This window comes from Pseudophryne corroboree, chromosome 3 (genome assembly GCF_028390025.1).
Source record: "Pseudophryne corroboree isolate aPseCor3 chromosome 3, aPseCor3.hap2, whole genome shotgun sequence".
Taxonomy (NCBI): Eukaryota; Metazoa; Chordata; class Amphibia; order Anura; family Myobatrachidae; genus Pseudophryne; species Pseudophryne corroboree.
In genome coordinates, this window is record NC_086446.1 from 679,308,336 (window position 1) to 679,333,835 (window position 25,500).

A 25,500-nucleotide genomic window follows, 5' to 3' on the forward strand; every position below is an offset into this window, starting at 1 on the left:
CATTGGGTTGGGGAGGGGGCAGGAGTGCTGGGGGAGGGGGCGGGAGTGCCGTGGCTGGAGGAGGGGGCACTGCAGGTGTGGGTGCTACGGGTGGGGGAGGGGGCGGGAGTGCTGTGGGTGGGGGAGGGGTGTGTGTCGCGGGTAGGGGAGGTGTGGGTGGGGTGCTGCAGGTGTGGGTGGGCTAGGGTGTGGGTGGGCTAGGGGGCGGGAGTGCTGCGCGTGGGCTGCAGATGTGGGTGGGGGTGGGAGTGCCGCGGGTGGGGGTGCTGCAGATGTGGGTGCTATGGGTGGGGGAGGGGGCGGGAGTGCTGCGGGAGGGAGAGGGGTGCTGCAGATGTGAGTGCTATGGGTGGGGGAGGGTGCGGGAGTGCTGCGGGTGGGGGAGGGGCGGGAATGCTGCTGGAGGGAGAGGGGTGCTGCAGATGTGGGTGCTATGGGTGGGGGTGGGGGCGGGAGTGCCGCGGGTGGGGGAGGGGCGGGAGTGCTGCGGGAGTGAGAGTGGTGGGGGGTGCTGCAGATGTGGGTGCTATGGGTGGGGGAGGGGGCAGGAGTGCCGCGGGTGGGGGAGGGGCGGGAGTGCCGTGGGGGAGGGGTGGTTGGGTGCTGCAGATGTGGGTGCTATGGGTGAGGGAGGGGGCGGGTGTGCCGCGGGTGGGGAGGGGTGCGGGATGCTGCATATGTGGGTGCTTTGGGTGGGGGAGGGGCGGGGGGTGCTGCAGGTGTGGGTGCCGCTGGTGGGAGGGTGCGGGGCGTGTGCCGCCGGTGGGGGGCGGATGTGGTGGAGGCTGTGGGTGCCGCGGGTGGGAGGGGGCCAGGTGCGGCAGTCAGAGGTCGTCCACGGCATTCTCCTCCGGACTGTGCGGCAGCTGAGCAGTCACCGGCTGCAGTGTCACCAGGGTGCAGGGAGTGTACGGGGAGGAGGGAAAGAGGGGACTGGGTGGGGATGGGCGGACCGAGGGAGGGGACTGTTCCTGGCCTGCATCCAGCCACCCAGATCTGTGACTGACTCCGCCCAGTGTTAGAGAGCCAAGCGCAGAGTCACAAGGCTATTATATAGGATATATATATATAAAGCTCCATGTAGGCAGTTTTGTAAAAGTAAACCAGTAGAATAGTATATAAATTAGCACAGCACCCCCATGTATTTTTGGGGTTGCCATATCTGCTGGTGTCCAGTTTCCCCGCTCTAGAAGAAGTGGGTAATTCAACCACCCAGATTTAGAGGCAGTTATTGGCATGGTCTTTTGTAGCCAAACAAGATGGGTACAGCAGTCCTCAGCTTCCTGTAGCACAGGGATTGCCATTGTTGGCCTCTAGTGCCAGAGTGTTTGAAGCTCTCTTCATTGCCCAGGGGAAGTGTTGCTGATACCCCTTTCACATCGCACAAATAACCCGGTACCGACACGGCATATTGCCGTGTCGAACCGGGTCAGTGTGCGATGTGAAAGCACACTGGGCGATTTAGCGGGTCGCCTGACCCGGTAAATCAACCCGGTAAAAAAGAAGGGTTTTACCCGGGTTGATTACCGGGTCAGGTGCGGTGTGAATGGGAGCCGTGTCGATGCGACACGGTTCCCATTCACAAGATAGGGAGAGGTGGCGCTGGAGATGAGCTCATCTCCCGACGCCGCCTCCACCCCCGCCCCTGCTGCTGCTGCGGCCTCCGTTGTCATGGCAACCGACCCGGTATATTGCCGGGTCGGGAAGCCTGCAACGGAGCGCAAATGCCGGATCCCACCCGGTAAGTACACGTTTGTCTTACCGGGTAGGACCCGGCATTTGCGGTGTGAATGCAGCATAAGTAGGAGAGTGTGTTCCAGGGAACAGAACCTAACACCTACTAAAGAGGAATGCTGTCCTAAAGTGCACACCCCTTTGTTTCACATCTACATGTAATGTAATGCATTCTAAGGGAAAAATAAATATTGGAGGGAGAAATACAAAAGCAAAACTGATGTCTCTCAGCTGTGTAGCTAGAACTTAACTGGACCAAAGGCAAATCCTAATTCTGTTTTTAATTCACACCCTCTACTCTGATCCAGCCAAAAATAATTCCCTGCACTATAACATCTTTACCAATCTGACACAGTAGATTTAAAACAAAAAAAACATGTATATTTCTCTTACGTCCTAGAGGATGCTGGGGACTCCGTATAGACGGGCTCCGCAGGAGACATGGGCGCGAGGGGGCGGAGCTTGATCCCTCAGCATTAACCAGCGCCATTTTTTCCACAGAGGCTGCAGAGAACGCTGGCTCCCCGGACTCTCCCCTGCTGAACATCAGAGGGCTGGAAACAAAGAGAGGGGGGCACATAATTGGCGCAGTGAGTGGGGAAAATCAGTATATATATGATATAAAAGCGCTGTCTGGGTGTTTTCCTGGGTCAGTTTGGCGCTGGTGTGTGCTGGCATACTCTCTCTCTGTCTCTCCAAAGGGCCTGCTTTGGGGAATTGTCCCCTCATAGCTATATCCCTGTGTGTGTGGGGTGTCGGTACGTGTGTGTCGGCATGTCTGAAACGGAAGGCTTATCCAAAGAGGAGGTGGAACAGATGAGTGGTGGGTCCCAGTCGGCGGTGCCGACTCAGGAATGGATGGATATGTGGCATATGTTAAATGCTAGTGTAGCTTCACTGCATAAGAGGCTGGACAAAGCAGAGTCCAGGGTGTCGGCAGGTGGTCAATCTACGGATTGTGCCGACTCACAGGACCCGTCGGGGTCTCAGAAACGTCCATTCTCACAAATAGGGGACACAGATACCGACACGGACTCTGATTCCAGTGTCGACTATGATGAAGCAAGATTGCACCCCAGGGTGTCAAAAAGTATTCAGCGCATGATTATTGCAATAAAAGATGTTTTACATATCACTGATGAGCCCTCGGTGTCCGACACGAGGATACACATGTTTAAGGGAAAGAAACCGGTTATAAACTTTACTCCTTCCCATGAACTTAATGAGTTATGTGAAAAAGCATGGGAAACTCCAGATAAGAAACTGCAGATTCCCAAAAGGGTTCTTATGGCGTACCCTTTCCCTACACAGGACAGGGTACGTTGGGAATCCTCTCCCACAGTGGACAAAGCCTTAACACGCCTTTCCAAGAAGGTGGCGCTACCGTCCCCTGACACAGCGGCCCTCAAGGACCCTGCGGACCGCAGGCAAGAGACTACATTAAAGTCTATTTACACACATACTGGTACTTTGCTTAGACCGGCAATTGCGTCGGCATGGGTATGTAGTGCAGTAGCAGCTTGGACAGATACCCTGTCAGCTGACCTTGATACCCTAGATAGGGATACCATTTTGTTAACATTAGCTCATATTAAGGACGCAGTCTTATATATGAGGGACGCTCAAAGAGACATTGGATTACTGGGTTCAAGAGCCAATGCTATGGCTATTTCGGCAAGAAGAGCCTTATGGATCCGCCAATGGACGGGGGATGCAGACTCAAAAAGGCATATGGAGGTTTTACCTTACAAAGATGATGTATTGTTTGGGGACGCCCTCGTGGACCTGGTTTCCACAGCTACCGCTGGTAAGTCTACCTTTTTACCTTTTGTTCCCCAACAGCAAAAGAAACCTCCAGAATATCAGATGCAGTCTTTTCGGTCGCATAGATCCAGAAGAGGTCGAGGCTCCTCTTTCCTCGCCAGAGTTAAGGGTAGAGGCAAGAGGACATTTGCTGCGGCTAGTTCCCAAGAGCAGAAGTCCTCCCCGGCTTCCGCTAAGTCTACCGCATGACGCTGGGGCTCCCCTGCGGGAGTCCGCACAGGTGGGGGCACGCTTCGAGTATTCAGCCAAGTCTGGGTTCAGTCAGACGTGGACCCTTGGGTAATAGAAATAGTCTCCCAGGGCTACAAGCTGGAATTTGAAGAGGTGCCCCCACGCCGATTTTTCAAGTCGGCCTTACCAGCTTCTACCCCAGAGCGGGAAGTAGTGCTAGCTGCAATTCAAACGCTGTGTCAACAGCGAGTGATTATCAGGGTTCCCCTGAGCCAACAGGGAAAAGGGTATTATTCAACCCTATTTGTGGTCCCGAAGCCGGATGGTTCGGTCAGGCCTATTTTAAATCTAAAATCCCTAAACCTGTACCTGAAAAGATTCAAATTCAAGATGGAATCGCTCCGAGCGGTGATAGCGTGCCTGGAAGGGGGGATTTTATGGTGTCACTGGACATAAAGGATGCTTACCTTCATGTCCCCATATATCCCTCTCATCAGGAGTACCTGAAATTCGCGGTACAGGATGGTCATTATCAGTTTCAGACGTTGCCGTTTGGGCTTTCCACGGCCCCGAGGATTTTTACCAAGATAATGGCGGAAATGATGGTGATCCTGCGCAAGCAAGGAGTCACAATTATCCCATACTTGGACGATCTCCTGATAAAAGCGAGATCAAGAGAGCAATTACTGGAGAACGTGTCACTCTCTCAGAGAGTGCTTCAGCAACATGGGTGGATTCTCAATCTGCCAAAGTCACAGTTGGTTCCAACAACTCGGCTAGCGTTCCTAGGCATGATACTGGACACTGAACAAAAGAAAGTTTTCCTCCCGTTGGAAAAAGTCCAGGACCTCCAGAACATGGTCCGAGACCTGCTAAAGCCAAAAAGAGTGTCAGTTCATCAATGCACTCGAGTTCTGGGGAAAATGGTTGCAGCTTACAAGGCCATTCCCTTCGGCAGGTTCCATGCGAGGACATTTCAATGGGATCTTCTGGACAAATGGTCCGGGTCCCATCTACAATTACATCAAAAAATAACACTGTCCCCCAGGGCCAGGGTGTCTCTTCTATGGTGGCTGCAAAGTGCTCACCTTCTAGAGCAGGGATGGGGAACCTTCGGTCCTCCAGCTGTTGAACTACACATACCAGCATGCCTTGCTACAGTTTTGCTATTTGGCCATGCTAAAACTGTTGCAAGGCATGCTGGGATGTGTAGTTCAACAGCAGCTGGAGGGCCGAAGGTTCCCCATCCCTGTTCTAGAGGGTCGCAGGTTCGGCATTCAGGACTGGGTCCTGGTAACCACGGACGCGAGCCTCCGAGGATGGGGAGCAGTCACCCAAGGAAGAAATTTTCAAGGACTGTGGTCAGACCAGGAGTCTTGTCTACACATCAACGTGTTGGAATTAAGGGCCATATACAACGGCCTTCGACAAGCGGAGAGTCTTCTTCTCAACCTACCGGTTCTGATTCAATCAGACAATGTCACAGCAGTGGCTCATGTGAACCGCCAAGGCGGGATAAGAAGCAGAGTCGCGATGGCGGAGGCCACCAGGATTCTTCGGTGGGCGGAAAATCACGTAAGCGCTCTGTCAGCTGTCTTCATTCCGGGAGTGGACAACTGGGAAGCAGACTTCCTCAGCAGACACAATCTCCATCCAGGAGAGTGGGGACTTCATCAAGAAGTCTTTGCAGAGATAACGGGTCTCTGGGGATTTCCTCAAATAGACATGATGGCGTCACACCTCAACAAGAAGCTTCGGAGGTGTTGTGCCAGGTCCCGGGACCCTCAGGCAATAGCAGTAGACGCTCTGGTAACGCCATGGGTATTCCAGTCGGTCTATGTGTTTCCTCCTCTTCCTCTCATCACAAAAGTGTTGAGGATCATAAGACGAAAAAGAGTACAGACAATACTCATTGTTCCAGACTGGCCTCGAAGGGCCTGGTATTCAGATCTTCAGGAGATGCTCACAGAAGATCCTTGGCCTCTTCCTCTAAGGGAGGACATGTTACAGCAGGGGCCCTGCATGTTCCAAGACTTACCGCGGTTACGTTTGACGGCATGGCGGTTGAGCGCCGGATCCTAGCTGAGAAGGGTATTCCGGAGGAGGTCATACCTACTCTAATAAAGGCTAGGAAGGAAGTGACGGCAAAACATTATCACCGTATCTGGCGGAAATATGTCTCTTGGTGTGAAACCAAGAATGCTCCTACGGAAGATTTCCATCTGGGTCGTTTTTTCCACTTCCTACACACAGGTGTGGATATGGGCCTAAAGTTAGGCTCTGTTAAAGTACAGATTTCGGCCCTGTCGATATTCTTTCAGAAGGAATTGGCTTCTCTTCCAGAAGTCCAAACTTTTGTAAAAGGAGTGCTGCACATCCAGCCTCCTTTGGAGGCCCCAGTGGCACCATGGGACCTGAACGTGGTGTTGCAGTTCCTTAAATCACACTGGTTTGAACCCCTTAAAACAGTGGAGTTGAATTTTCTCACCTGGAAGGTGGTCATGTTATTAGCCTTGGCATCTGCGAGGCGTGTGTCAGAATTGGCGGCCTTGTCTCACAAGAGCCCCTACTTGATTTTTTGTGTGGATAGAGCGGAATTGAGGACTCGTCCTCAATTTTTACCTAAGGTGGTGTCTTCATTTCATATGAACCAACCTATAGTGGTGCCTGTGGCTACGAGTGACTTGGAGGATTCCATGTCCCTGGATATAGTCATGGCCTAAAAGATTTATGTAGCCAGGACGGCTAGAATTAGGAAAACAGAAGCATTGTTTGTCCTGTATGCTGCCAACAAGATTGGCGCGCCTGCTTCGAAGCAGACTATTGCTCGCTGGATCTGTAACACGATTCAGCAGGCTTATGTTACGGCTGGATTGCCGTTACCGCATTCAGTAAAGGCCCATTCCACTAGGAAGGTGGGCTCTTCTTGGGCGGCTGCCCGGGGCGTCTCGGCATTACAGCTTTGCCGAGCGGCGACTTGGTCGGGTTCAAACACTTTTGCTAAATTCTGCAAGTTTGATACCCTGGCTGATGAGGACCTAGCTTTTGCTCAGTCGGTGCTGCAGAGTCATCCGCACTCTCCCGCCCGATTGGGAGCTTTGATATAAACCCCATGGTCCTTACGGAGTCCCCAGCATCCTCTAGGATGTAAGAGAAAATAAGATTTTAAACCTACCGGTAAATCTTTTTCTCCTAGTCCGTAGAGGATGCTGGGAGCCCGTCCCAGTGCAGAAAATCTGCAAGACTTGTATATAGTTATTGCTTACATAAGGGTTATGTTACAGTTGAATCGGTCTTGGACCGATGCTGTTGTTTGTTCATACTGGTAACTGGTTATGTGTATTCCAGGTTATATGGTATGATTGGTGTGGGCTGGTATGAATCTTGCCCTTAGATTAACAAAATCCTTTCCTCGTGTTGTCCATCTCCTCTGGGCACAGTTCTCTAACTGAGGTCTGGGGGAGGGGCAAAGAGGGAGGAGCCAGTGCACACCCATACTAAAAGTTCTTTTAGGTGCCCATGTCTCCTGCAGAGCCCGTCTATACCCCATGGTCCTTTCGGAGTCCCCAGCATCCTGTACGGACTAGGAGAAAAAGATTTACCGGTAGGTTTAAAATCGTATTTTTATTTTTCCTCAGAAGCTGCTGAATCTAATTTCTGCCTTGATAAAACAGTATTCAGCCTGATTGAGGAGCGTCGTAATTGCATGTTGTTCTTCTCTGTCTGGGCCTGTCTGCGCTTAGTGTATGGGCTGTCATGCCTGTAGCCTGTTGTAGTCTGTATAGCCATGCCCTCCAACTGTACCTTTTTGGCAGGTACAGTACCTTTTTTTTAATTTATTTTTATTTATGATCTGTACCGATTTTTGGCTCTCAACTTCCATTGAAAGTATAGGAAAAGGGATGTGACCACGCCCCCTTTACCCATGGCCACGTCCCTTTCCTAATTTGTACCGATTTTTATGTGTTTACTATTGGAGGGTATGTATATCCTGTATTGCTTTATTATCTTTTCTTTATTTAGCGTTACCAATTATGTAACACTGTACGGAGAAAGACTATGGGCGGTATCCAATTAGCCCCAATGCAATTTCGGACGTTAAAAATGTCCGGATAATGCGATTACTGAACGATGGTCATTATCACTGTATCCAATTTAGAGACCGTTTTCAATGGCCAAAACTGGAATGTGATTGCATGGAAACAAATAGGATAGTGGATAACCGCCCACCCCTTTCCCTGGGATTATGCCTTGAGTGCCACATAACCTCTGATAAGTGCCGGTAGCGGGAAAAGGGACGCCATCATTGGGTCTAATAGGATAGCCCCTGGTGATCCTATTAGCAGCACTAAAGTACCGCTGCTAATAGGATATCCTCCTATTTGTCATTCACATCAGTCCCTGCCACAATGGCTCTTAAGGCCCGTTTTCACGGGCAGATCTAGGGAGAGATGTGTGCTGGGAGGGGGGGGGGGGGGGGGGGGGGGCGCTAATTTCACCCAGTGGGTGAAGTGAGCAACCTGCTAGATTGGCCTGCACCAGCAATAGCGATGCGCGGGTCTGCGCATCGCTATCGCTGTGAGGGGTACACACAGAGTGATCGCTGCTTAAAATCTAAGCAATCTAGTCAGATTGCTTAGATTTTAAGCAGCGATTGCTCCGTGAGTACCCACCTTAACAGTCTAATGGGAGATTTAACAAAGCTTGGAGAGAGAAAGCGGAGAGCGATATAAAGTGTTATCCAGTCGGCTTCTAGCTGTCACTTTACAGGTTGTGTTTGAAAAAAATCACAGTTAGGAGGTGATTGCTACTTTGGGGTCTATTTACTAAGCCTTGCATGGAGATAAAGTACCAGCCAATCAGCTCATAACTGCCATGTCACAGCCTGGGTTTGAAAAATAACAGAAGTTGGTTAGCTGGTACTTTATCTCCGTCCACTTTATTGCCGTCCACAGCTTAGTAAATAGACCCCTTTATCTCTTTCCAATTTTCTTTCCTACAAGCTTTGATAAATCCGTACCAGTATGTTTTGTTTTTTTTGTGTGTGGAAGGAAAACAGAGTATCCATAGGAAACCCAAGCAAATTGCACACCAATGGGGCCCCAGTCAGAAATCGAGGTCATGTCCCCAGCGCTGTAAGGCAGCAATGCTAACCACTTTGCTGCCGTGTTGCATGAAAAATTGTACTTTCGGGGAGGACTTAATAGAGTCCACAACCAACCAATGTGCCTGAATGTTATTTACATCCAATTTAAGTGTTAAAATATTCTTTGCCTACATGCTCCTTGGTGCTAAGAGTTGGGGGGAGAACAAATATCTGCCCAGTGCTGACGTTTCAGTTCTATTATAGCCCTGTACTTGAAGGTTGGAATGCGCTTGCAATACAGCTAGATTGGGTCTTTTGTATATTTTATCTCCAGCCGTGTGAACGAAAGTCTCCCATTGATATTCTGGCAGTGTTCAATTATGAAGCGTAGAATAAAAATCTCAAGATGGACCTTTTCTGTCCACCTCCATCCTCACCACACTGATTGAACTCTACTTTGAAGCTGTAGGCTGAGGCTTCTGTTTCTTCTTTTGTACTGTAGCTTGCAACCAGATTCCTGCAAAACTGAGGAGAGACTCTTTAGCATCCAGTCTGTTTCTTTATTCCGGAGAAGCCAGGGAAGCTTTGTACCCTGTGGAGATATTTGATTGGAGACTGCCATTAGCATTCTCAGTATTACAGACATTGTGTGAAAAGTGCTATGTATGTACCGCTCAAAATACCTACTTCTACTGTCTGCATCATGTATGGTGAATGTGGAATTATTTTCTCTGACGTCCTAGTGGATGCTGGGAACTCCGTAAGGACCATGGGGAATAGCGGCTCCGCAGGAGACTGGGCACAAAAGTAAAGCTTTAGGACTACCTGGTGTGCACTGGCTCCTCCCCCTATGACCCTCCTCCAAGCCTCAGTTAGATTTTTGTGCCCGGCCGAGAAGGGTGCATTCTAGGATGCTCTCCTGAGTTTCTTAGTAAAAGTTTAGTTTTAGGTTTTTTATTTTCAGTGAGACCTGCTGGCAACAGGCTCACTGCATCGAGGGACTAAGGGGAGAAGAAGCGAACCTGCCTGCTTGCAGCCAGCTTGGGCTTCTTGGCTACTGGACACCATTAGCTCCAGAGGGACCGAACACAGGCCCAGCCTCGGAGTCCGGTCCCAGAGCCGCGCCGCCGGCCCCCTTACAGAGCCAGAAGCAAGAAGAGGTCCGGAAAATCGGCGGCAGAAGACATCAGTCTTCACCAAGGTAGCGCACAGCACTGCAGCTGTGCGCCATTGCTCCTCAGGCACACTTCACACTCCGGTCACTGAGGGTGCAGGGCGCTGGGGGGGGGCGCCCTGAGCAGCAATAGAAACACCTTGGCTGGCGAAAATACATCACATATAACCCCCAGGGCTATATGGATGTATTTTAACCCCTGCCAGAATACAGCAAAAAGCGGGAGAAAAGTCAGCCGAGAAGGGGGCGGAGCCTATCTCCTCAGCACACGGGCGCCATTTTCCCTCACAGCTCCGCTGGAAGGACGTCTCCCTGACTCTCCCCTGCAGTCCTGCACTACAGAAAAGGGTAAAACAAGAGAGGGGGGCACTAATTAGGCGCAGTATAAATAAAACAGCAGCTATAAGGGGAAAAACACTTCTATAAGGTTATCCCTGTATATATATATAGCGCTCTGGTGTGTGCTGGCATACTCTCCCTCTGTCTCCCCAAAGGGGCTAGTGGGGTCCTGTCCTCTATCAGAGCATTCCCTGTGTGTGTGCTGTGTGTCGGTACGATTGTGTCGACATGTATGAGGAGGAAAATGGTGTGGAGGTGGAGCAATTGCCTGTAATGGAGATGTCACCCCCTAGGGAGTCGACACCTGAGTGGCTGAGCTTATGGAAGGAATTACGTGACAGGGTCAGCTCTTTACAAAAGACGGTTGATGACATGAGACAGCTGGCTACTCAGCTCGTGCCTGTCTAGGCGTCTCAAAAGCCATCAGGGGCTCTAAAACGCCCGTTACCTCAGATGGCAGATACAGACGCCGACACGGATACTGACTCCAGTGTCGACGATGAAGAGACGAATGTGACTTCCAGTAGGGCCACACGTTACATGATTGATGCTATGAAAAATGTTTTACATATTTCTGATAATACAAGTACCACTAAAAAGGGTATTATGTTGGGTGAGAAAAAACTGCCTGTAGTTTTTCCTACATCTGAGGAATTAAATGAAGTGTGTGATGAAGCGTGGGTTTCCCCCGATAAAAAACTGATAATTCCTAAAAGGTTATTAGCATCATACCCCTTCCCGCCAGAGGATAGGGCACGTTGGGAAACACCCCCTAAGGTGGATAAGCGCTCACACGTTTGTCAAAACAGGTGGCACTACCGTCTCCTGATACGGCCGCCCTTAAGGAACCTGCTGACAGAAAGCAGGAGAATATCCTAAAATGTATATACACTCACACGGGTGTTATACTGCGACCAGCAATCGCCTCAGCCTGGATGTGCAGTGCTGGGGTGGCTTGGTCGGATTCCCTGACTGACAATATTGATACCCTAGATAGGGACAGTATATTACTGACTATAGAGCATTTGAAAGATGCATTTCTATATATGCGTGATGCACAGAGGGATATTTGCCGACTGGCATCAAGAGTAAGTGCGCTGTCCATTTCTGCCAGAAGAGGCTTATGGACGAGGCAGTGGTCAGGTGATGCTGATTCCAAAAGGCATATGGAAGTATTGCCTTACAAAGGGGAGGCGTTATTTGGGGTAGGTCTATCAGACCTGGTGACGACGGCAACTGCTGGGAAATCCACATTTCTCTGACGTCCTAGTGGATGCTGGGAACTCCGAAAGGACCATGGGGAATAGCGGGCTCCGAAGGAGGCTGGGCACTCTAGAAAGATTTATGACTACCTGGTGTGCACTGGCTCCTCCCACTATGACCCTCCTCCAAGCCTCAGTTAGATCTTGTGCCCGGCCGAGGTTGGATGCACACTAGGGGCTCTCCTGAGCCCTTAGAAAGAAAGTATAGATTTAGGTTTTTTATTTTCAGTGAGACCTGCTGGCAACAGGCTCACTGCAGCGAGGGACTAAGGGGAGAAGAAGCGAACTCGCCTGCTTGCAGCCAGATTGGGCTTCTTAGGCTACTGGACACCATTAGCTCCAGAGGGATCGACCGCAGGCCCAGTCCTTGGTGTTCGGTCCCGGAGCCGCGCCGCCGTCCCCCTTACAGAGCAAGAAGCAAGAAGAGGTCCGGAAAAACGGCGGCAGAAGACATCAGTCTTCACCAAGGTAGCGCACAGCACTGCAGCTGTGCGCCATTGTTACTCAGGCACACTTCACACTCCGGTCACTGAGGGTGCAGGGCGCTTGGGGGGGGGGCGCCCTGAGCAGCAATAAAAACACCTTGGCTGGCAAAAATACCACAATCTATAGCCCCAGAGGCTATATATGTGGTAAATACCCCTGCCAGAATCCAGAAAAAAGCGGGAGAATAGGCCGCGGAAAAGGGGCGGAGCTATCTCCCTCAGACACACTGGCGCCATTTTCTCTTCACAGTGCAACTGGAAGAAAGCTCCCCAGGCTCTCCCCTGTAGTTTTCAGGCTCAAAGGGTTAAAAAGAGAGGGGGGGGCACTAAATTTAGGCGCAATATTGTATATACAAGCAGCTATAGGGGAAAATTCACTCAGTTATAGTGTTAATCCCCACATTATATAGCGCTCTGGTGTGTGCTGGCATACTCTCTCTCTGTCTCCCCAAAGGGCTTTGTGGGTCCTGTCCTCAGTCAGAGCATTCCCTGTGTGTGTGCGGTGTGTCGGTACAGCTGTGTCGACATGTTTGAGGAGGAGGCTTATATAGTGACGGAGCAGATGCCGATAAATGTGATGTCGCCCCCTGTGGGGCCGACACCAGAGTGGATGGTTAGGTAAAAGGTATTAACAGACAGTGTCAACTCCTTACATAAAAGGGTGGATGACGTAACAGCTGTGGGACAGCCGGCTTCTCAGCCCGTGCCTGCCCAGGCGTTTCAAAGGCCATCAGGGGCTCAAAAACGCCCGCTCATTCAGATGGCAGACACAGATGTCAACACGGAGTCTGACTCCAGTGTCGACAAGGTTGAGACATATACACAATCCACTAGGAACATCCGTGACTTGATCCCGGCAATAAAAAATGTGTTACACATTTCTGACATTAACTTCTAAAAATGGGTTTTTATGTTTGGGGAGAAAAAGCAGGCAATGTTTTGTTCCCCCATCACATGAATGAATGAAGTGTGTGAAAAGCGTGGGTTCCCCATGATAAGAAACTGGTAATTTCTAAAAAGTTACTGATGGCGTACCTTTTCCCGCCAGAGGATAAGTTACGCTGGGAGATATCCCCTAGGGTGGATAAGGCGCTCACACGGTTGTCAAAATGGGTGGCACTACCGTTTTAGGAACGGCCACTTTGAAGGTACCTGTTGATAAAAAGCAGGAGGCTATCCTGAAGTCTGTATTTACACACTCAGGTACTAGACTGAAACCTGCAGAGTGTGCTGCTGCAGCGTGGTCGGTGACCCTGTCAAACATACTAGTTTGCTAACATGTGAACATATTAAAGACGTCGTCTTATATATGAGGGATGCACAGAGGGATATTTTGCCGGCTGGCATCCAAAATGAATGTAATGTCCATTCTGTCAGGAGGGTATTAGAGACCTGTCACTGGACAGGTGATGCTGACCTTAAAAGGCGCATAGAGATTCTGCCTTATAAGGGTGAGGAATTATTTGGGGATGGTCTCTGGGGCCTCGTATCCGCAGCAACAGCTGGGAAGAAATATTTTTACCTCAGTTTTCCTCACAGACTAAGAAAGCACTGTATTATCAGGTACAGTCCTTTCGGCTTCAGAAAAGCAAGCGGGTCAAAGGCGCTTCTTTTCTGTACAGAGACAAGGGAAGAGGGAAAAAGCTGCACCAGTCAGCCTGTTCCCAGAATCATAATTCTTCTCTCGCTTCCTCTGAGTCCACAGCATGATGCGGGGGCTCCACAGGTGTAGCCAGGTACGGTGGGGGGCCGTCTCCAAAATTTCAGCAATCAGTGGGCTCGCTCACAGGTGGATCCCTGTTTCATTCAAGTAGTATTTCAGGGGTACAAGCTGGAATTCGAGATGTCTTCCCCCCGCCGTTTCCTCAAATATGCCTTGCCGACAACTCCCTCAGGCAGGGAGGCTGTGCTAGAGGCAATTAATAAGCTGTATTCCCAGCAGGTAGTACTTAAGGTGCCCCTACTTCAACAAGGACGGGGTTACTATTCCACACGGTTTGGGGTACCGAAACCGCATGGTTCGGTGTGACCCTTTTTTATATTTAAAATCCTTGAACACATACATAAAAAATTCAAGTTCAAGATGGAATCGCTCAGGGCGGTTATTGCAAACCTGGACGAGGGGGATTACATGGTATCCCGGGACATCAAGGATGCTTCCCTGCATGTCCCTATTTACTATCCTCGCCAGGAGTACCTCAGATTTGTGGTACAGGATTGCCATTACCAAGTCCAGACTCTGCCGTTTGGACTGTACATGGCACCGAGGGTGTTACCAAGGTAATGGCCGGAATGATGATACTCCTTCGAAAAAGGGGAGTTTTAATTATCCCGTACTTGGACAATCTCCTTATAAGGGCGAGGTCCAAGGAGCAGTTGCTAGTCGGGGTAGCACTATTTTGGAAAGTGCTACAACAGCACGGTTGGATTCTAAACAGTCCAGAGTCACAGCTGGTTCCTACGACACGTCTACTGTTCCTGGGGATGGTTCTGGACACAGACCAGAAATAAGTGTTTCTCCCGGAGGAGAAAGCCAAGGAGCTGTCATCTCTAGTCAGAGACCTCCTGAAGCCAAAACAGGTATCGGTGCATCATTGCACGCGAGTCCTGGGAAAAATGGTAGCTTCCTACGAAGCAATCCCATTCGGCAGGTTCCATGCAAGAATTTTTCAGGGGGACCTGTTAGACAAGTGGTCCGGGTCGCATCTTCAGATGCATTAGGCTGATAACCCTGTCTCCAAGGACCAGGGTATCTCTACTGTAGTAGCTGCAGAGTGCCCATCTTCAAGAGGGCCGCAGGTTCGACATACAGGACTAGGTCCTAGTGACCATGGTTGCCAGCCTTTGAGGCTGGGGGGCAGTCACACAGGGAAGAAACTTCCAGGGAATTTGGTCAAGTCAGGTGACTTCCCTACATAAATATTCTGGAACAGAGGGCCATTTACAATGCCCTGAGTCAGGCAAGGCCTCTGCTTCAAAACCAGCCGGTCCTGATCCAATCAGGCAACATCACGGCAGTCGCCCATGTAAACCAACAGGGCGGCACAAGAAGCAGGATGGCGATGGCAGAAGCCACAAGGATTCTCCGATGGGCGGAAAATCATGTGTTAGCACTGTCAGCAGTGTTCATTCCCGGAGTGGACAACTGGGAAGCAGATCTTCTCAGCAGACACGACTTCCACCCGAGAGTGTGGGGACTTCATCCAGAAGTCTTCCAAAGGATTGTACACCATTGGGAAAGGCCACAGGTGGACATGAAGGCGTCCCGCCTCAACAAAAAGCTATAAAAGATATTGCGCCAGGTCAAGGGACCTTCAGGCGATAGCTGTGGACGCTCTGGTAACACCGTGGGTGTACCAGTCGGTTTATGTGTTCCCCCCTCTGCCTCTCATACCAAAGGTACTGAGAATAATAAGAAGGCGAGGAGTAAGAACGATACTCGTGGTTCCGGATTGGCCAAGAAGAGCCTGGTACCCAGAACTTCAAGAAAATATATCAAGGACCCATGGCCTCTGCCGCTCAGACAGGACCTGCTGCAGCAGGGGCCCTGTCTGGTCCAAGACTTACCGCGGCTACGTTTTGATGGCATGGCGGTTGAACGCCGGATCCTAAAGGAAAAGGGCATTCCGGAGGAAGTCTTTCCTATGCTGATTCAAGCCAGGAAAGATGTAACTGCAAAACATTATCACCGCATATGGCGGAAATATGTTGCTTGGTGTGAGGCCAAAAAAGGCCCCAACAGAGGAATTTCAACTAGGACGATTTCTGCATTTCCTACAACCAGGAGTGTCTATGGGCCTAAAATTAGGCTCCATTAAGATACAGATCTTGGCTCTGTCGATTTTCTTCCAGAAAGAATTAGCTTCAGTACCTGAAGTTCAGACATTGTAAAAGGAGTGCTGCATATTCAGCCCCCGGTGGTGCCTCCAGTGGCACCTTGGGATCTCAACGTGGTGTTGAGTTTCTTAAAAATCACATTGGTTTGAACCACTAAAAACCGTGGATCTAAAATATCTCACGTTGAAAGTGGTCATGTTATTGGCCTTGGTTTCGGCCAGGCGTGTATCAGAATTGGCGGCTTTGTCATATAAAAGTCCTTATCTGATTTTCCATATGGATAGGGCAGAATTGAGGACTCGTCCCCAGTTTCTCCCTAAGGTGGTATCAGCTTTTCACTTGAACCAACCTATTGTGGTCAGAAGGATTAGGGAGGATCAAAGAGAAAAGAAAAGGGAAACCACGAACAGTAGGACGTACCCACACCCAAGGAAAAGATATGTTTCCTTTCGTAGAGATCGTCATATAGAAGAAAGAAGAAGATCTTGGAGAGGAAGAACTCCCATCCATGAAAGACGTAGTCATGTAAGGGAGATGAGAGGATCCTGGAGAGAGGGTTATAGACAAAGGAAAAGGGAAAGAAGTATTGAACATCGGAATCTTGGAACAAGAGAATATACCTACCATGGAAATCCGAGATTCAAAGATAGGACATTCCGCCAGCATCAGGAGCACTATGGAGGGGAGGTTTTTTTAGGATAAAACCCACCCCGAAAACAAAAAGAGGAAAACGGGGAGGGAAAAAGAAGAAAAACGAAGGAGTACCATCAATTGAAAGGACAAGAAAGAAAAAGAAGAAGAGGAAAAACTTACCAAAAATCCCTGGAGTCCAAGAGGGTCTCGTAGAAAACGCCCCTGAAGAGGGGAACACACAGAAAGACGAATGTTATGTTAGGATCTTCAACCTAAGCAAATATACGCTCTCGGAGGTGGAGGAAAAGGTTCTGACCAGGGGCCTGAAATTTGCCCCGTCATCAAAAGTGGATAATTTCGATGTATATGTGGATTTACAAAGATTCATACGTAAACTTACACTAAACAAATTCTTCCAAGAGCAACCTACAAGAGAAGAAGAAGAACCTAGTAAGTTCAAACCCAAATCCATCTTCTATCCCCTCCACAAAAAAGGATGTTTCATAGAGACCTTTGAAAAAGCAGTAAAAGAAGATCTTGAACAAGAAATTACTTGGAAAAAAGGATCCAGGAATTTAAATAAGAAGTAGAGATGAGCGGGTTCGGTTTCTCTGAAACCGAACCCGCACGAACTTCATGTTTTTTTCACGGGTCCGAGCAGACTCGGATCCTCCCGCCTTGCTCGGTTAACCCGAGCGCGCCCGAACGTCATCATGACGCTGTCGGATTCTCGCGAGACTCGGATTCTATATAAGGAGCCGCGCGTCGCCGCCATTTTCACACGTGCATTGAGATTGATAGGGAGAGGACGTGGCTGGCGTCCTCTCCATTAGAAATTAGATTAGAAGAGAGAGAGAGATTGTGCAGAGTCAGACAGAGTTTACCACAGTGACCAGTGCAGTTGTTGTTAGTTAACTTTTATTTATTTTAATATAATATATCCGTTCTCTGCTATATCCGTTCTCTGCCTGAAAAAAAACGATACACAGCAGCAGCCAGTCACACAGTGTGACTCAGTCTGTGTGCACTCAGCTCAGCCCAGTGTGCTGCACATCAATGTATAAAAGGCAAAGCTTATAATAATTGTGGGGGAGACTGGGGAGCACTGCAGGTTGTTATAGCAGGAGCCCCCAGGAGTACATAATATTATATTAATTTAAAATTAAACAGTGCACACTTTTGCTGCAGGAGTGCCACTGCCAGTGTGACTAGTGGTGACCAGTGCCTGACCACCAGTATAGTAGTATATTGTTGTATGTATTGTATACTATCTCTTTATCAACCAGTCTATATTAGCAGCAGACACAGTACAGTGCGGTAGTTCACGGCTGTGGCTACCTCTGTGTCGGCAGTCGGAACTCGGCAGGCAGTCCGTCCATCCATAATTGTATTACAATATATACCACCTAACCGTGGTATTTTTTTTTCTTTCTTTATACCGTCGTCATAGTGTCATACTAGTTGTTACGAGTATACTACTATCTCTTTATCAACCAGTGTACAGTGCGGTAGTTCACGGCTGTGGCTACCTCTGTGTCGGCAGGCAGTCCGTCCATCCATAATTGTATTATTATTATAATATATACCACCTAACCGTGGTTTTTTTTTCATTCTTTATACCGTCGTCATAGTGTCATACTAGTTGTTACGAGTATACTACTATCTCTTTATCAACCAGTGTACAGTGCGGTAGTTCACGGCTGTGGCTACCTCTGTGTCGGCAGTCGGCAGGCAGTCCGTCCATCCATAATTGTATTATTATTATAATATATACCACCTAACTGTGGTATTTTTTTTTCTTTCTTTATACCGTCGTCATAGTGTCATACTAGTTGTTACGAGTATACTACTATCTCTTTATCAACCAGTGTACAGTGCGGTAGTTCACGGCTGTGGCTACCTCTGTGTCGGCAGTCGGCAGGCAGTCCGTCCATCCATAATTGTATTATTATTATAATATATACCACCTAACCGTGGTTTTTTTTTCATTCTTTATACCGTCGTCATAGTGTCATACTAGTTGTTCCGAGTATACTACTATCTCTTTATCAACCAGTGTACAGTGCGGTAGTTCACGGCTGTGGCTACCTCTGTGTCGGCAGTCGGCAGGCAGTCCGTCCATCCATAATTGTATTATTATTATAATATATACCACCTAACCGTGGTTTTTTTTTCATTCTTTATACCGTCGTCATAGTGTCATACTAGTTGTTCCGAGTATACTACTATCTCTTTATCAACCAGTGTACAGTGCGGTAGTTCACGGCTGTGGCTACCTCTGTGTCGGCAGTCGGCAGGCAGTCCGTCCATCCATAATTGTATTATTATTATAATATATACCACCTAACCGTGGTTTTTTTATACCACCTAACCGTGGCAGTCCGTCCATAATTGTATACTAGTATCCAATCCATCCATCTCCATTGTTTACCTGAGGTGCCTTTTAGTTCTGCCTATAAAATATGGAGAACAAAAAAGTTGAGGTTCCAAAATTAGGGAAAGATCAAGATCCACTTCCACCTCGTGCTGAAGCTGCTGCCACTAGTCATGGCCGAGACGATGAAATGCCAGCAACGTCGTCTGCCAAGGCCGATGCCCAATGTCATAGTACAGAGCATGTCAAATCCAAAACACCAAATATCAGAAAAAAAAGGACTCCAAAACCTAAACTAAAATTGTCGGAGGAGAAGCGTAAACTTGCCAATATGCCATTTACCACACGGAGTGGCAAGGAACGGCTGAGGCCCTGGCCTATGTTCATGGCTAGTGGTTCAGCTTCACATGAGGATGGAAGCACTCAGCCTCTCGCTAGAAAAATGAAACGACTCAAGCTGGCAAAAGCACAGCAAAGAACTGTGCGTTCTTCGAAATCCCAAATCCACAAGGAGAGTCCAATTGTGTCGGTTGCGATGCCTGACCTTCCCAACACTGGATGTGAAGAGCATGCGCCTTCCACCATTTGCACGCCCCCTGCAAGTGCTGGAAGGAGCACCCGCAGTCCAGTTCCTGATAGTGAGATTGAAGATGTCAGTGTTGAAGTCCACCAGGATGAGGAGGATATGGGTGTTGCTGGCGCTGGGGAGGAAATTGACAAGGAGGATTCTGATGGTGAGGTGGTTTGTTTAAGTCAGGCACCCGGGGAGACACCTGTTGTCCGTGGGACGAATATGGCCGTTGACATGCCAGGTGAAAATACCAAAAAAATCAGCTCTTCGGTGTGGAGGTATTTCACCAGAAATGCGGACAACAGGTGTCAAGCCGTGTGTTCCCTTTGTCAAGCTGTAATAAGTAGGGGTAAGGACGTTAACCACCTCGGAACATCCTCCCTTATACGTCACCTGCAGCGCATTCATAATAAGTCAGTGACAAGTTCAAAAACTTTGGGTGACAGCGGAAGCACTCCACTGACCAGTAAATCCCTTCCTCTTGTAACCAAGCTCACGCAAACCACCCCACCAACTCCCTCAGTGTCAATTTCCTCCTTCCCCAGGAATGCCAATAGTCCTGCAGGCCATGTCACTGGCAATTCTGACGATTCCTCTCCTGCCTGGGATTCCTCCGATGCATCCTTGCGTGTAACGCCTACTGCTGCTGGCGCTGCTGTTGTTGCTGCTGGGAGTCGATGGTCATCCCAGAGAGGAAGTCGTAAGACCACTTTTACTACTTCCACCAAGCAATTGACTGTCCAACAGTCATTTGCGAGGAAGATTAAATATCACAGCAGTCATCCTACTGCAAAGCGGATAACTGAGGCCTTGACATCCTGGGTGGTGAGAAACGTGGTTCCGGTATCCATCATTACTGCAGAGCCAACTAAAGACTTGTTGGAGGTACTGTGTCCCCGGTACCAAATACCATCTAGGTTCCATTTCTCTAGGGTTGCGATACCGAAAATGTACACAGACCTCAGAAAAAGAGTCACCAGTGTCCTAAAAAATGCAGCTGTACCCAATGTCCACTTAACCACGGACATGTGGACAAGTGGAGCAGGGCAGGGTCAGGACTATATGACTGTGACAGCCCACTGGGTAGATGTATGGACTCCCGCCGCAAGAACAGCAGCGGCGGCACCAGTAGCAGCATCTCGCAAACGCCAACTCGTTCCTAGGCAGGCTACGCTTTGTATCACCGGTTTCCAGAATACGCACACAGCTGAAAACCTCTTACGGCAACTGAGGAAGATCATCGCGGAATGGCTTACCCCAATTGGACTCTCCTGTGGATTTGTGGCATCGGACAACGCCAGCAATATTGTGCGTGCATTACATCTGGGCAAATTCCAGCACGTCCCATGTTTTGCACATACCTTGAATTTGGTGGTGCAGAATTTTTTAAAAAACGACAGGGGCGTGCAAGAGATGCTGTCGGTGGCCAGAAAAATTGCGGGACACTTTCGGCGTACAGGCAGCACGTACAGAAGACTGGAGCACCACCAAAAACGCCTGAACCTGCCCTGCCATCATCTGAAGCAGGAGGTGGTAACGAGGTGGAATTCAACCCTCTATATGCTTCAGAGGTTGGAGGAGCAGCAAAAGGCCATTCAAGCCTATACAACTGACCACGATATAGGAGGTGGAATGCACCTGTCTCAAGCGCAGTGGAGAATGATTTCAACGTTGTGCAAGGTTCTGCAACCTTTTGAACTTGCCACACGTGAAGTCAGTTCAGACACTGCCAGCCTGAGTCAGGTCATTCCCCTCATCAGGCTTTTGCAGAAGAAGCTGGAGACATTGAAGGAGGAGCTAAGACAGAGCGATTCCGCTAGGCATGTGGGACTTGTGGATGGAGCCCTTAATTCGCTTAACAAGGATTCACGGGTGGTCAATCTGTTGAAATCAGAGCACTACATTTTGGCCACCGTGCTCGATCCTAGATTTAAAACCTACCTTGGATCTCTCTTTCCGGCGCACACAAGTCTGCTGGGTTTCAAAGACCTGCTGGTGAGAAAATTGTCAAGTCAAGCGGAACGCGACCTGTCAACATCTCCTCCTTCACATTCTCCCGCAACTGGGGCTGCGAGGAAAAGGCTCAGAATTCCGAGCCCACCCGCTGGCGGTGATGCAGGGCAGTCTGGAGCGACTGCTGATGCTGACATCTGGTCCGGACTGAAGGACCTGACAACCATTACGGACATGTCGTCTACTGTCACTGCATATGATTCTATCACCATTGATAGAATGGTGGAGGATTATATGAGTGACCGCATCCAAGTAGGCACGTCACACAGTCCGTACTTATACTGGCAGGAAAAAGAGGCAATTTGGAGGCCCTTGCACAAACTGGCTTTATTCTACCTAAGTTGCCCTCCCACAAGTGTGTACTCCGAAAGAGTGTTTAGTGCCGCCGCTCACCTTGTCAGCAATCGGCGTACGAGGTTACATCCAGAAAATGTGGAGAAGATGATGTTCATTAAAATGAATTATAATCAATTCCTCCGCGGAGACATTGACCAGCAGCAATTGCCTCCACAAAGTACACAGGGAGCTGACATGGTGGATTCCAGTGGGGACGAATTGATAATCTGTGAGGAGGGGGATGTACACGGTGATATATCGGAGGATGATGATGAGGTGGACATCTTGCCTCTGTAGAGCCAGTTTGTGCAAGGAGAGATTAATTGCTTCTTTTTTGGTGGGGGTCCAAACCAACCCGTCATTTCAGTCACAGTCGTGTGGCAGACCCTGTCACTGAAATGATGGGTTGGTTAAAGTGTGCATGTCCTGTTTTGTTTATACAACATAAGGGTGGGTGGGAAGGGCCCAAGGACAATTCCATCTTGCACCTCTTTTTTCTTTTATTTTTCTTTGCGTCATGTGCTGTTTGGGGAGGGTTTTTTGGAAGGGACATCCTGCGTGACACTGCAGTGCCACTCCTAGATGGGCCCGGTGTTTGTGTCGGCCACTAGGGTCGCTTATCTTTCTCACACAGTCAGCTACCTCATTGCGCCTCTTTTTTTCTTTGCGTCATGTGCTGTTTGGGGAGGGTTTTTTGGAAGGGACATCCTGCGTGACACTGCAGTGCCACTCCTAGATGGGCCCGGTGTTTGTGTCGGCCACTAGGGTCGCTTATCTTTCTCACACAGTCAGCTACCTCATTGCGCCTCTTTTTTTCTTTGCGTCATGTGCTGTTTGGGGAGGGTTTTTTGGAAGGGACATCCTGCGTGACACTGCAGTGCCACTCCTAGATGGGCCCGGTGTTTGTGTCGGCCACTAGGGTCGCTAATCTTACTCACACAGCTACCTCATTGCGCCTCTTTTTTTCTTTGCGTCATGTGCTGTTTGGGGAGGGTTTTTTGGAAGGGACATCCTGCGTGACACTGCAGTGCCACTCCTAGATGGGCCCGGTGTTTGTGTCGGCCACTAGGGTCGCTTATCTTTCTCACACAGCGACCTCGGTGCAAATTTTAGGACTAAAAATAATATTGTGAGGTGTGATGTGTTCAGAATAGGCTGAAAATGAGTGTAAATTATGTTTTTTGAGGTTAATAATACTTTGGGATCAAAATTACCCCCAAATTCTATGATTTAAGCTGTTTTTTAGGGTTTTTTGAAAAAAACACCCGAATCCAAAACACACCCGAATCCGACAAAAAAAATTCGGTGAGGTTTTGCCAAAACGCGGTCGAACCCAAAACACGGCCGCGGAACCGAACCCAAAACCAAAACACAAAACCCGAAAAATTTCCGGCGCTCATCTCTAATAAGAAGGAGAGGGATGCACTGAAGCATCTGAAAGAACAAACCTCCATCATAATCAAACCCGCAGACAAAGGCGGAGGCATAGTCATTTTGGATCTAAAGGATTATGAAGAAGTCCAAAAACAACTGGAAGATGAATTAACATACAAGAAATTGAGAGGGAATCCTTCCGAACAGATCAAAAAGAAACTCACCACCTTCTTGGATAAATACAAACGCCAGGACACAATTACAGAAAAGAACTACAAATATATGCTAATACAAAATCCATCCATACCAGTATTCTATATCCTACCCAAGGTTCATAAGAGTTTGGAAAAACCACCAGGTAGACCAATAGTAGCAGGAACAGAGTCGCTCATGTCAAATCTATCACAATTCATAGATCATTTGTTACAGCCTATAGTCACAAGAACACCATCTTACCTCAAGGATTCCACAGATCTCATTAAGAAATTGGAAACCCTAGAGTAGAAATCGGATTACCATTTAGTTACAGCGGATGTATCAACACTCTACACCATCATAAATCATTCGGATGGCTTAAGCTCAGTATCCTACTTCATTTCAAAAGAAACTCACCTACAGCAATTCCAAGACTTTCTTCTGGAAGGAATAGAGCTGATTTTGAAGAACAACTTCTTCTTCTATGATGGCTCCTATTATCTACAAACAAAGGGGACCGCCATGGGTACCAGGTTCGCCCCGAGTTACGCCAACCTGTTCATGGCAAAATGGGAACAGGAATCCCATGGAGGGTTGGAGCGGCTCAGGGGCGGACCTGGTTACCTGGGTACGATACATCGACGACATCTTCTTTGTGTGGCAAGGCACAGACTCGTCACTACAGGAGTTTTGCCGATTCCTAAATAACAACAATAAAAATATCCTACTCACCTTTGAAACCAGTAAAACAACAGTACACTTTTTGGATCTTGAGATCTTTATAGAAGAGCAAGTCCTACATACACGGACCTACACGAAACCCACAGACTGTAATTCATACATTCCATCCACCAGCAACCATCACAACAATTGGCTCACATCTGTACCGAAGAGCCAATTTCACCGAATTAGGAAAAACTGCTCAAAGGTGGAAGACTATCAGAAACAGGGAACCAAATTGAAGAAACAGTTGCTGGCCAAAGGATATACAACAAGTACAGTGGACATTCCCTTTCAGGAATATCTGACCAGCAATAGAAGAGACTTGTTGGAACCTAAGACAAGAGACAAAGATTCATCGGAGGATATGGGTATTCCGTTTATTACCAAATTCTGTAGCCAGCACAAACAGATAGAGACCATTATTAGAAAACACTGGGGGATCCTTCTACGTGACCCTATGCTGAAAGGAACCTTAAAAGAGAAACCCAGGTTCATATATAGAAGGGCAGACAACCTCAAAAATCACTTGGTTAAAAGTGTGGCACAAGATAAGAAGAAACCAGGCACCATCATGACAAAAGGCTTTCACAGGTGTGGAACGTGCAGTATGTGTAAGAACTGCAGGAGTTCGACTTCTAAAATCACAGAGTACACTTCAACCGTAACGGGTAAAAGCAGACAAATCCATCAATTCATTACCTGTGATAGCCATCATGTAATATATCTCATCACGTGTTCCTGCAAAAAGCAATACGTCGGAAGAACCACCAGGAAATTGAAGGAACGCATGGCAGAGCACGTGCGCAACATCAAGAAAGGTATCGCCTCTCATGGAGTGTCAGCGCACTTTAAAGAACACCATCATTGTCAGCTCAAAGACCTGGTCTCCTTCTGTGGAATCCATATAATAAAGGGAAATTGGAGGAAGAATAATATGGAGGAGGAGCTTGCGAAGAAAGAAATGAGAACCATATTTGAAATGGGTACCTTGCATCCAGCGGGCCTCAATTTGGACTTCGAAACCAAATGGTTTTTATAACCTTATTGAGTCCCTAAAATAATACCGCACTTCACAGAATTCTGTATAAGCAGGGTTTCTCAGATCTCTCACCGCCAATTCTGGGGACCATATAATATTGGTATAACATAGTTTAGCCCATATCGTGACCTCCCCCCTTTTTGGCGAGAATTGTGGCCAACCACTTTCCTCTTTGTCTTTACCCACTACATCAGGGTCCAGTAACCAGCATTCAGCAATTAAGAACAGTACCCTTCCATAATTCATTTGTTTATCTACTGTGTATCCCCCCCCAAATGTCCCCGTACACATGTTTCTTTATTCATTTTATTTTTTTAATATATTTTTTTA

General features: G+C 48.5%; 1 protein-coding gene and 1 long non-coding RNA gene across 8 annotated transcripts in view; one reads left to right on the forward strand and one right to left on the reverse strand.

The window, feature by feature from the left end:
- Positions 1-25,500, forward strand: part of TRIM8 (tripartite motif containing 8) — a 129,547-nt gene that overhangs the window by 15,033 nt on the left and 89,014 nt on the right. The gene's annotated exons all lie outside the window — the stretch shown is intronic.
- The window catches only part of LOC135056580 (uncharacterized), a 268,794-nt gene that overhangs the window by 7,467 nt on the left and 235,827 nt on the right, over positions 1-25,500 (reverse strand). The window lies entirely within an intron of this gene.